This window comes from Peromyscus maniculatus, chromosome 1 (assembly GCF_049852395.1).
Source record: "Peromyscus maniculatus bairdii isolate BWxNUB_F1_BW_parent chromosome 1, HU_Pman_BW_mat_3.1, whole genome shotgun sequence".
Lineage (NCBI taxonomy): Eukaryota > Metazoa > Chordata > Mammalia > Rodentia > Cricetidae > Peromyscus > Peromyscus maniculatus.
Genome location: NC_134852.1, coordinates 129601892 through 129614717, shown reverse-complemented (window position 1 = coordinate 129614717; position 12826 = coordinate 129601892).

The window sequence follows — 12826 nt, the reverse complement described above, 5'->3', positions numbered from 1 at the left end:
TGAGACTCACTCCAACTAACTCAGGCAAAAGGGGAATAATTATAGGTATATCAGAGTCTAGCCTTACTAACTTATGATTTCTGAAGAGTATATTAAATAATGTGATGATATTGGAGCAACAAGACCAGGGGCAAAGAGTAGATCCTAGTTGCACACACACCAAGTCAGATTGGAGAAGCCATGAGATGCTGCAGTTTGTCCATCTTTCTATCTGTCAGTCTTCCTGAAGCTACATCGCTGGTACACCTGCTTATCTTTGTGTGTCTCCTGCATCTCAGTTACACGTAACTTCCTAGTTCAGAGAGCAGCAGCAATGGTCTAGTATCTTGCTGTCCCACACTCGCACTGCCTTAGGACAATCCAACTTGCTGTTTAAGTCAGGATGTTTCCTAGATCCCCCCAGCTGAGACTGGGTAAGTGGGATCACCCAACACCAAGCAACCTATGAGACTAACTTCATGGGTGGGTCTCAACATCCCATAGGCCACTATGAGAACATCTAGTTCTCTGTAAGCTTTAAGATCCATGTCTACTGCATTCCAAGGGAGGTAGGTGGTATGGCAGAAACTGGCCTACAGCAGAGGTCTGGACATTATAAAAATCTCCCCCTCTCTATGGCCCAGTTTCTATATTCAGTAGAATGAAAGGTTTGGGGCCAGAACTGTATAGTTTTGGTGCCTGTCCTAGATCTCACTCTGTAGACCAGGCTGGCCTTGAACTCACAGAGATCTGCCTGGCTCTGCCTCCCAAGTGCTGGGATTAAAGATGTGTACCACCACTGCCTGGCCTAGAACAAGGTTCTTAAATCTTTAAATGATATAATTCTTCTTTTAAGTATAACTCTACATGAACCCCAATAGAGGTGAAAGCAAACAGACTCTTGTTGCTGTGAGGTAGGAGAGGTACCTTTTCCATCCGTGACTCCCTTTTCAGCAAGCCCTTGCAGCAAGCCCAAGATAACACATAAAGCTACCAGGAACAAAACACCGGGCCTTTCTGGGAAATGTGAACTTGGGTGTCTCCTCCAGAAAAAGTTGACAGAATTTTACCCAACTAAAGCTAAACTTGGATGTACAAATACTGCTGTCTATATGTCTGTTGGTATCTATATCTATCATCTATCTTGCCCTCCCTCTCACCTACTTATCAACTTATTTATCCACCTATGTGTCATAAAGCTAGCTAGGTAACTACTTGTACCTGCTTTTTACTTTTCCAACAAATGAGCATGCTATTTGAACAGCAGTCTCTGATTAGTTCATCCACTTTGTTCATTTGGTCAATATAAATGTACCAAATATCTGCTAAAACTCAGGCCTGGGTTCTAGCTGAGATAATACATGAAGCACAGTTCTTTCCCTCAGATGGGTTCTGCTAGAACATCCTTAAGAATACCACACTCAAATGCATATATACCTGTCCTGTGCACATCAATGCTTCCATCTATACTAACATACAATGCCTAATGGATATTCATACTAAGGTTGTTAAAGTCATGTGCCCAAGGCTATATCTTCACATATGGAAAGTTGCACGTAAGTCCTCCAGATCAGCCACTTACATATTTAGTACTAGCATGAATAATTTTATAATGATCAATATTTTTAACATGCACTATGGGCATCCTGCCTTCACATTAAATACCAAAGGTAGGTGCAATTATTTTGTCTAATTTAAAGATGAGTAAACCATCTTTGTGGTGGGGAGATTATAGATTTTAAATGCTGAGGTCAAGGCTTATGCCCAGGTAGGCAGACTTTGGAGCACAAGCTCCTAGTTAAACTCTGTGTTCTGCCTACATTAACACAGTACACACAGAATAGCACAGCTTCATATGACATATATGTGCATATATATATTCTGTCATAGATGTATGTAACAATATAAAATATGTGTATGTGTATGTGTTGACTGACATGTGTGAACAGATATATGAATTAGCAAACAGAAGCATGCATACAGGTGTTGATATTCAATGCTAACATGCATATTGTCATAATACTTAAATCATGTATTGCTCTTTAAGTACAAACATATACACAGACATATACTATACAGGGAGACTCACAGCTGATCCTCATGCATGAATGTGTATTTACAGACAGACAGACAGACAGACAGACAGACAGACACACACACACACACACACACACCTCACACACACCACACACCTACAAGACACAGGACCAAAATTCTGGATTCAGGTTCATGAGGCAGGCAGACTATAATCACATGCTCTTTCCCATCAACTTTCTTCTTCCTCCTGAACTCCAAGTGCTTCCCGGTGAGGCACTGAGTAAGAAAATGCCCAGTCCAGGATGGCACAGTTGATAATGTGCTCTGTGTCCAGCATCTGGCAGCTCTGTAGTAGAGGGATGATGGGGATAAGGAGAGAAGAGCTGACTCACATTCATGAATACTGACAGTCCTGATGGAACCTCTACAGCTGGTGGAAGATACCAGGATACAGGGCATCAGGCACAGGGCACTGGACACAGGGCAGTCTTACCCTCTGGGGGTTCAGAGTCTCCTTAGCAAGACAGGGCATGCAGATTACAGGCAGCCAAAATTAAGTAAAACTGAGGCGAACTTGTTCATCTTGGGGAGGAGGAAAGGTCTCTGTCCCAGTAAGTCTAGTCCTTTCATTCTGTAGATGGGAACTGAGGTTCAGAAGAGAAGTGGTGTGTCCATTCTTTATCCTTTAGAAAATGTGCATGACAAGGTGGCTATAAAAGAAGCATGGACAGAGATACAGTTAGTGCCCTGGAGGAGATGTGCAATCAGGGCCTCAGAGCATCAGCTGCACTCAGCCTACCCTATGTTGTAGTTCCCCTCATTCTTCTCTCTCCCCAGCCTCTTCCTCCTGGGAAGGGCTGGGATCAGCCTTTTGTTTCCCATTGCCTTAGAATCATCCACTCTCTTGGTGCAGCACTGTGGACCTGCGCTTTCCCGGGCTGCTGTCGTCTCTTTCCTGGGACACTAATCACTTCCTAACTGGTCTTTCTCCAGGTTCCCCCCTTCCCATGCGTTCTCTACACTCCAGAAGCTCTAAAAACAAATTTATTTATTTCAATCTCTCCACCTTCTATGGAATGAGTGGGAAGAATTTCGCCTACTTGAAACAAAAGCCTGCCACCCGCTGAGCCCTTGCCCAACCCTGCTGACTGGCCTCTTATGTTCACGCCCTTCATAAACCACATTCTAACTACAGGTATTTTCCAGAGCTATCCTGTCTTAGTCCATCTTACTTTGCTAATGTTGTTCTTACTCCCTTCCCCACGCTGGAAGTGCCAACTTCATGATTTGACTTTGGAATCCTTTGTCCTGTGTGATTTAGAGCTGACACCTTGCTGTGTTTGTGACTCTATTTTCACAGTGTCAGTTGCCCCCCCCCCACACACACTACATCCTCCATCCTTGACTATTAGTTTCCTGAGGGCAGGGACTTTACCTATTCAAACACGCTGGGCTGAACAAATGAAGAGGCAGGCTGCCTTCTTCCCTTCTTTGTGGACCTCCTAAATTATCATGCTGTCCTCTTCTGTAAGGAGGAGAAACAGCTGCACAGTTTAGTTTTAGAAATAAAGGAGACCTGCTCAATTAGATAATTATTGCCAAGAGCCAATTCAGAATTCTGGACTCTTTCAAAGACATTCATTCCACGTCTGCCTTATAGAAGGTGAATTTCCCTTTATCTCCCATCCACTGTGGCTTTGGGATTGCAGTTTGAGAGTGCTCTTTAAAAAAAAAAAACAAAAAACAAAAAAAACGTTTTACTTATTCTTTGACAATTTCCTACATGTATATAACACATTCTGGCCACACTTACCTCCATTCTCTTTTAGCCTCTTTCTACACCCCCCCCCATCCCTCCTTCCTCTCATCAAGTCCCCATTCTACTTTCATGCCTCTTTTTTTTTTATTCTGTTTTGTGACCCACTGGGTTTAAACCAGGCATGGGTATGAAGCACAAGTAACTCACTGGTAGCTACATCACTAAAGATAATAACTTCCTCACCTCCAGTAGCTCTCGGTCCACCATTACCTCCCAGAGGCAGGGCAAGCCTCAGGAGTCCTCCTCATCAGGGACTGAATCAGAGAAGAGTGGATGAATAAGGAGGAAGGCTGTGCTCCTTTCTTATAATTGAATTGAAGAGCACTTGAGGTTCAGACCAAAATAATAGTTATTGGTAGAGGGCCAGTCAAGAGAAACACAAAGGTGGTTATTATTTATTTGCAAAGTGGGGGAATGGTGGTGGTGAGGAAAGACTTAGTAAGAGTCTAGAAAACTTAAGTTTGGTCCAGAACTTAATGCATGCAGCAGACACTCAGCAATCAAATATGGGAAGTATATAGTGATGCTTTTAGGCACACAAGTATCAGAAAAACACATGGAGGCTTGTAGCTCAGTGGTAAAGCACTTGTCTAGAATGCACAAGGCCATATATTCAATTAAAAAAAAATATTTGTTGTGGACCAAGTGACACATCAGATTCATAGAGGTCCTGTCTAAAAGCAAAACTAGCCTTGTTTCCATAAAATATCTTGTGAGTTGACCATGTTTGCAAGGGGGTAGATGGGCCTGTTTGAATATATTTTATTCCAGTTTTTAAACTGGCTCTAGGTTGATTGAGAAGAGCTGATTTTAAGGGACTGAACCCTTGTCCTCTGGTCTCCAGGCTATCCATGCAAGTATTCCCTTCCTTATATCTAAGAAGGAACTAGCTGCAACTAGAAGGTTGCCAGAGACAAAGGAGACAAGCTGTGGTGTCTCTTGGCAACGAATCATGTGGAGAATAATGGCAGCATCATCACCATCAATCATCATGACTGTTGTAATTCTCATCAGAATGACTGACAGCAGTTTCTCACAACTCATTATTTACCCTTTTACCCCCTATATATGGCCAAAAGGCCATCCTTGAAAATCAGTTTTCTAGGTCAGAAAGGAATCGAAGTTAGCACACCACAGAGCACTGTCTGCATACCTGTTTGTCGAGGCTGCACTATACACACTAGCCAAGCTGTAGAGAACCAGCCTATGTGTTTATCAGCAGTTGACTAGATGAAGGCTATGTGGTGTGTGTATACATAATGGAGTTCTATTGAGCCATAAAGATAAAGTTGTGCTGTTTTCATGAAAATGGATGGCACTGGAGACCATCATGTAAACAAAATAAGTCAGGGCCAGCAAGACAAATACCAATTATTTTCTCTCACATGTGGACCTGTGAATCATTTATACATGTGATATAAAATGAAAGTGCAACTTGTGGGGTAAGATGAGGGGCTAGCAAGAGGGGAACTCAAGTGAAGAAGCCATGATGAACCCATCATCATGTACATTGAATACCCTTTATGAACCCATCATTATGTACATTGTGGTTTCCTTTCTGTTGCTGTGATAAAATGCCCTGACAGAAGCATCTTTAAGAAAGTATTTATTTGGCTGCTGTTCCAGGTCACAGCCTACCACTATGAGGAAGTCAAGGCAGGAACTTGAAGCTGCTGGTCACACCACATTTGTAGTCAAGCACAGAAAGAAGTGAATATATGTACACTTGTTAGTGCTCAGCTCACTCTCTCCCACTCCTTACAGTCACACAGTTCAGGACCCCTTGCCTAGGGACTAGTGGCATCCTAAGTGGGCTGGGTTTTCTCACAATGACTAGTATAATCAAGACAACCCCCACCCTGCAGTCATGACAACAGGCCAACCTGATGCAGATAATCCGTAGCAACTCACTTCCCATTTGATGTCAGATTTTGCTGACAATCAACACTAGCTATCATATATGCCAATTAAACTCCCTCTTCCTCCCAGATTGGGTTAGAACCAGAAAGCTGCAGGTTCTACATTGGACCTGTTTATAGAGGACAAACGGTGAGCTAATTACTGGCTCAGACATGCTCTTCAAGTGGTGCTTCACTTCCTAGGGTGGGTACCTCTTACCTCTTATAAGACGTGGGACGTGGTGTTATACAACAAAGAAAGTTCTGGGTGTGAGGGGGCAAAACATACAGTCCACACTGACACCCGGCTCAGGGAGATTTTCTTCTTAATGAAAGTCATTACTGTTTCCTCCCTCCCCCAAGAGAATTTTCATCAGTAAATGGATGCTTCTTAGACAAGCATTGCATTCGACGATTATATTTTGAATTTTAAAAATCACATTTGTCACCATTTAACACATGAAACATAGTTTGTGAATGCTTAATATATAAAAACAAGCCTGCAAAACATCATACATTGTTTGACCGAGTCTTTGACTCAATCCTCACAACAGTCCTTTGACATGGGACTATTTTTCCATTTTATACAGGAAGAAATTGGGCAACAGAGAAAGTTAAGGGATAACTGCAATGTCATACAAATATCACATGCCTGCCACTTATTTGGTGCCTCTCTGTGGGACAGTACAGCAAAGGCCACCCTCTGCAGCTGAGACACGGGTTCAAGAGCATTGTGTCACTTGCCCAAGGCAGCGTAGTTCACAGGAGACCAACTATAAAGATATAACTCGGTTGATCTTCCTTGACACATTACCTCCCTGCGTGACCCTTGATGGTCTATGATAGCAAAACCTTGCCTCAGAATTTTGCCAAGTTGTCTGTGTATGTACACATGTGCAGATACAGGCACATACATCTGTGCATGCATGTACATGTGTGCCCATGTGCATGTGCATGTGTGTGGTGACAATCACCAGTTCCGACAAGGCTGAAGAATATTAAAACCACTCTTCCTGAGGCAGCACTAAAAATCCCTTCACTCTCAGCAGGAACTCAGAAGAGGCATTGGACCTCAGAGACTCGGAAGAATATCACTGATGATCTAATCTAACCTCCTCTCTGTCCCCAAGGAGACTGACACCCTGAGTGCAATGGGACTGGGATATAGCAACTCATACTTAGTATGACTTCACTGATGTAAAAATTCAAACACACCCCTTGCCCTCCCTGGAGTCGACTGTAAAATGAAGATGCTTGACAATCTGACTCTGCCATTGACAAGCTGTGCATTTCAAAGCTTCCTCCTCCAGCACAGCTCTCTTTAACCTGGTCCAGGGCTGCCCCAAGACCAAGTCTTCCCCCCCACCCCCCACCCCCACCCCCGCCAATAACCTTGACTTCAAACCCTCCAGTTAGATCAGAGCCTGAAAGGACACCCCTATAATCCTGAAAAGCCCAGGCAGAAAGAAGGTTCAAGGTCAGAGAGGAACAAAAAGAGGACTTGACCTTCCTTGATTCCTCTGGGCCTTAATCGAGGAACCCAGTGAGGCAGCTCATTGGTGAGTGGCTCCTCACTCTGCAGGTGCTCAGGTCAACTGACGTGCCCTGCCATGCTCTCCCACCCAGCTGAGGCTCATGAGGCAGAAGATAAGCACTTAGGATCTCATCTTCAAACTTGCCATGTCTGTGTTATTCCTGCTGGTGGTGAAGCAGGATTAGCTGTGACGAACAAAGCAAGGTCAGTCTACAGCCACAGGATACCTTTGCTATGTTTTGTTGGCATAAAATACACATCTCATGCCCATGCCTCTCTGTGCAGCGAAGACTCCTGTCACTGATACCGGCTTTCTGAAATAAACCAGATGCAGTGATCCACGTTTGTAACTCTAGCCCAGTCGAACAGGAGAATCTCAAATTCAAAGCCAGTCTGGGCGGCATAGCAAAGTCCCGTCTTACAGAAAGTATACTAGAACAGTAGACGCTCCCCTGGAGTCATCCTTACTCCTCTTTACACCTCCCCAGGCTAACCATTTTCTCCTATTATAGTTTGGTCTATTTTTTTGAAATTTCTACAAAAGGAATCATACAATAGGGATCTTTGAGGCAGCTTTTTTATGTTCAAAGTTATCTCTCTGTAAGTTTTGTACTGTTTGTTGTGTTTAATTACACTTCGATCATTCTAATTGCTGACATCTTTTTATTGGAAGAATAGAGCTTACTTTAGTGATGTTTATTGATCTGTTCTATTGTTGATGGGAATGTATGTTGTTTCCGGTTTTCAGCTATAGGAACTTATCAGACTCATTTGTGTTGTGGTGTGTATATTCAGCTTTAAATCTGTTGCCAAGCCATTCCCAAAAATGTTTGCTAGACGTGATGACCTGAGCATTCCAAGATTCACTAGCACCCAGTCATAACTGCAGATGCCATGCCCTTGTTTTCTTTGGATCCTCATCTGAACAAGTCTTCATTCTGTAGCCTCATGGAGACACAACCTCTCCCAAGCAGGCCCTGGGATATTTATACACACCACTTTATAGACAGTAGCTAGTCTGGGAGTTCTTTGTCCCTAAGCAAATGTTAGCTTATACTGCTTTGATGCAATGGTTCTAAGTCTCTTTCCCTAAACTCCTGTGATTCTGGGAAGTCATTTTTCCCAGCTCTGATCTGGGGTTCTAAACTTCCCCACAGGAGGGGGGCAGCTGACAAGCTGATTTTCCACAGACGCCCCCCCCCCAACAGACAACTTCTGAGATCTGTGTTGCTCCCGCTCTCTACTGAACGGTCAATAGAGGGCACTGTGAGAACACATCCACAGGAGGAGCTTTTGGTACCAGTTCCACAACCGCCATTGCCAGAAGGTATTTGCAAAATCTATCTAGTTCCAAACCATCATTTTACAGATGAGCAAACAGATACCCAGACAGGAGATATGACTTGCCCAAGGTCATATGGACTACTGTGTGGGGAGGCAATGACTCTTAGCTCCTGGGCATTTCCCACTCTGAGGAGGAGTTGCCAAGCACCTAGTGAGACCGCTGCCCTGGAGCTGCAGCCTTGTGCCTGCCTCAGCCTCTGTTTCCAAGCCCCCAATGCCAAAGTGTTCACCTTCTTCCTAGTCCCTTCCTAGCAGGGAAAGGCACTAGCTGCTGCAGACAGGACAGAGCAGACACTGCATCTTTGATTGCATGATTTTTGAGAAAGGGTTTTATTTTCTTGATTATGGGGAACATTTAAGGTCGCAGTACTGTGCTGTGTAGAATGATTTTTGAGACTTGATTACTTTTTCCAGATTCACAGACTTCTGTCATTTCCTGTCCACCACCTCACCCATTTTACAGTCTCCTCAGTTCTGAACTTATTTTTATAATCACTCTGTTTATTCACTTGTCTACCTTTAGGTGACCTGCTCCAATGCTTGTCTTCCAAGTCAGGTCCAAATTCTATGGAATAAGGGTCTGAATTAGACATGCCTGAGTTCAAACTCCAGCTCACTGTGTGCTTACCAGCAACATGGCCTCCAATCATTCCCAGAAGCCATTCTCCCTTTGTAAAGTGAGGCTCCACGCTTAGCCTTGGGTATCTCTTGATTGCTTTGGTCTCTGGCTAATACACCCAAGAGAGAAGGATACGTTTCATCTGTTGGAAGAAGAGTCAAGATGCTCTGAGGAGAGCTTCAGATGGGACACTGTGATGCAGTCTATACTTAGCATGAGTAAGACATTAGGTTCAATTCCCAGCACCCCTCTGCCAAATGATCTGAAATATTGAGAGGGGGCAAGGAGAATATATTGATATCACCTCTACTGTGAAGTTGCAGTTTTCTAGACATAAATGGAATTAAAAAAGAAAGAGAAAAGTGAGAAGACTCGATTCCAGGAGATGAGTTCCAGCATCTACATTGTTAACCATTACATTACCTCTTTTTTACTTTAATTGTTCCCCCCAAGTTCTCTGGTCTGGTGCATAGACAAGTAATTAAACTTGGACTTTAGCTGTCTTCTAGGATACATCAAGCACAGCATTACCCACTATGTTAGAGCTGAAGCAGACAAGCCTCAAAGAGGTTGCACTATTTTCTTATAGCTAGATACAGTTTGAAGAAAGCCTGGTTCTAAATCTCTAGCTGTTTTACTGTGGTTTGTTTTCACACCTGAAACAGCCAACCCTGCTCTCACTGACAGTCCCTGGGATCTGGATGAAAAATTACCAATGTGCTGCCAAGGAGTCTTCAAACTCATGCAGAGGGACCCTGGAGGACAGGCTCCTGGGAGCGCTCCATCCACTTTGGATGTGTCTATGTGTCTGCTTCCTGGTATCTTCTGGGGAGTTTTTCTGTACCCAAGCTAAATCCCAAGGCTGTCACTTCCCATTGTCTTGCTCTTCCTTGCAAACATGATCCCTGTGGCCCAGAAGTCCTTAGCCTTAGCAGCCAGGGCCATAAAGGGCTCATTGGCTTTTTTCACTTCCCATCAGCACTCAGCAAACAGATTACCATGGGTGAGTCTTTCTCCATACCTTTTAAAATTCACTGCTATGTTCTGCACTGAACCAAAATTATGTCTATGTGTCTCCCTACCTTTGTAAGTTGTAAACTCTTATAGAGTGAACCATCTGTTTACCCTCAAGCATCTAGTATAGAATCTGACACTTAAAGATACTATATAAATCTTTCCCGAGAGGATAGGAAGATTGATGGGTGGATGGATGGGTGGGAAGGTAGATGGTTAAACAGATAAATGAACATACATGGGTAGGCAGATAAGGGATGTGTGGCATTCTAGTTACTTTTCTGTTGATATGGTAAACACCATGACCAAATCAACTTGAGTAGGAAACGGTCTCATCTTACATCCAAGGCAGGAACTAAAGGTAGGAGCTTAAAGCAGAAACTACGAGGGAATGCTGCTTATTGGCTTGTTACTTCTGGGTTTCTTAGCTTGCTTTCTTATGCAGCCCAGACCCACCTGCTTAGAACAGAGCCCTCCCATATCAATCATCAATCAAGACAATTTCCCACAGACATGTCTACAGGTTAATAATGGATACACTTCAACTGAGGTTCTCTTCTTGGGTGATTCTATTTTGTGTAAAGATAAATAAAAATATAACAAGTATACTTTGATAGATAGATTGGTGGATAATTACATGGATATATGGATGAGATGGGTAAATGCTACATAAATAGCTGGATAAAGAACAAATAGGTAGGTGGTTATATAGGTAGATGGGCAAATGGATAGAGCTATGAATAAATGGGTGGGGAATGGATGGACAGAGCGGTAGATGTATGGATAGTTGAATTGGGGTGCATCGATAAATAGGTGAATGCACAGATAAGTGGATGATTGGATAATAGGGTAAGTGGATAAGGAATGTGTGGGTGGATAGCTGAAAGGATATATGGCTGGGTGAATAAGTGAATAGATGGTAGATAGGTATGTGGATGGATTCATGAGAGGATGAATGAGTAGATAAGTGATTATGCCGGATACTTATCCAAAGATTCATATCTCACCATGTCAGCTATGCCTTATCTCTGCTAATAGCTTCCCATCAATTTTAGAACAAAATCCAGGTCCCTTCCCAAAGCTTCTATGGCCCAGCAAGGTGTGGCATCTTTTGAGTATTTCAGCCTTAGTCCATGCCAGCTTCCTCTTCAGGCACGCTAGCCATCTTTCATTTTCCGGAATGAGTCCAGCTCTCCCCTGCCTCAGTACCTGTCTCAATGTCCTGTTTTCTGTCTAGGATGCAATTCCTCTGACTTCAAGTAGTGGACTCCTTTCTCCTTTGAAGTTTAGTTCCAAAAGAAATGAATTCTTGAGGAATCCTCTTCCCACATCTTTCATCTAAATCGTATCCTTCTCATCTTCTCCACAGCCCTTCTGTACCTTGTCCAAACTCATTACAACATTTGTTTGGACATTTGCAACATTATCAGTGGATATCTTCCTGGTTAGTCTGTAAGCTTGAAGAGGGCAAGAGAGCAGGAGCATGTCTGTCTTGCTCATTGATGTATCCTTGGTACTTAGGAGATACTTCATGCTTGTATTTTAGCAGGGGTTAGATAAATGGATGGTTGGTTGGATGAATGAATGGTTGGTTGGATGAGTGGATGGTTGGTTGAATGAAGGCCTGGATATGTTCTGCCATCGTCAAGGTCTGATGAAACACAGCTGGAGTACGGCACGGGCCACAGCTTAGTCTCTCTCCCGTCAATGACCATCACCAATGGACACCTTCAGGTACAGAATCATGAAGTCTGATAATTCTGGGAGTTGGTTATGATCTCTCTGATCAATAAATTCAATTCATTTTGCATTTGGAGAAATAACAAAACGAGAGTAGAAGGTGCCTGGGTGGAAGCGACAACCAGTGACATGATCAATCACCATTCTCTTCTTTGTTCTTAAAAGAAGGGCCCATATTTTGTTGGTTGGTGGTGATAGGTCCAGGTTTAAAAAATAAACCAAAAGGGGCCAGAGAGATGGCTCAGTGGTTAAGAGCACCTGAGGTTCTTTCAGAGTACCATGTACAGCTCACGACTGTCTGTAACTGTAGATTCAAGGGACCTGATGCCCATGGGCACCCTCAGGCATTAACATAAAAATAAAATACTTTAAACATTAAAATAAATAAAAAATTAACAAAACCTCATTTTCTCATCCTTTTCAGAGAGGGAGGAGTGTTATGATAAAGCTTCGAGCAGACACAACTTCCAGACCATCTCTTTCAGAGATACTCTGACTTCAGAAGCAGACTCTTTGCACCCCTTCCCTTCATGCTTCTGGAACACAATCCTGGGGATGAAAGCCATGGTGGCCGTTCTGTGACCCTGAAGCAATGGTGATGGCAGAAGCCAATGAAGGATGCTAGAGAGAGTGGGAAGCCAAATTCTGAGTCTTGAATGATACTGGTGACGTCTGAAACCTACAGTAAGCTCTGCACCCCCAGCCCTGCACCACCCAGCTCTGCACCCCTCACCTCTGCACCTCCCAGCTCTCACCAACCAGCTCTGCACCCCTCACCTCTGCACCTCCCAGCTCTCACCAACCAGCTCTGCACCCCTCACCTCTGCACCTCCCAGCTCTCA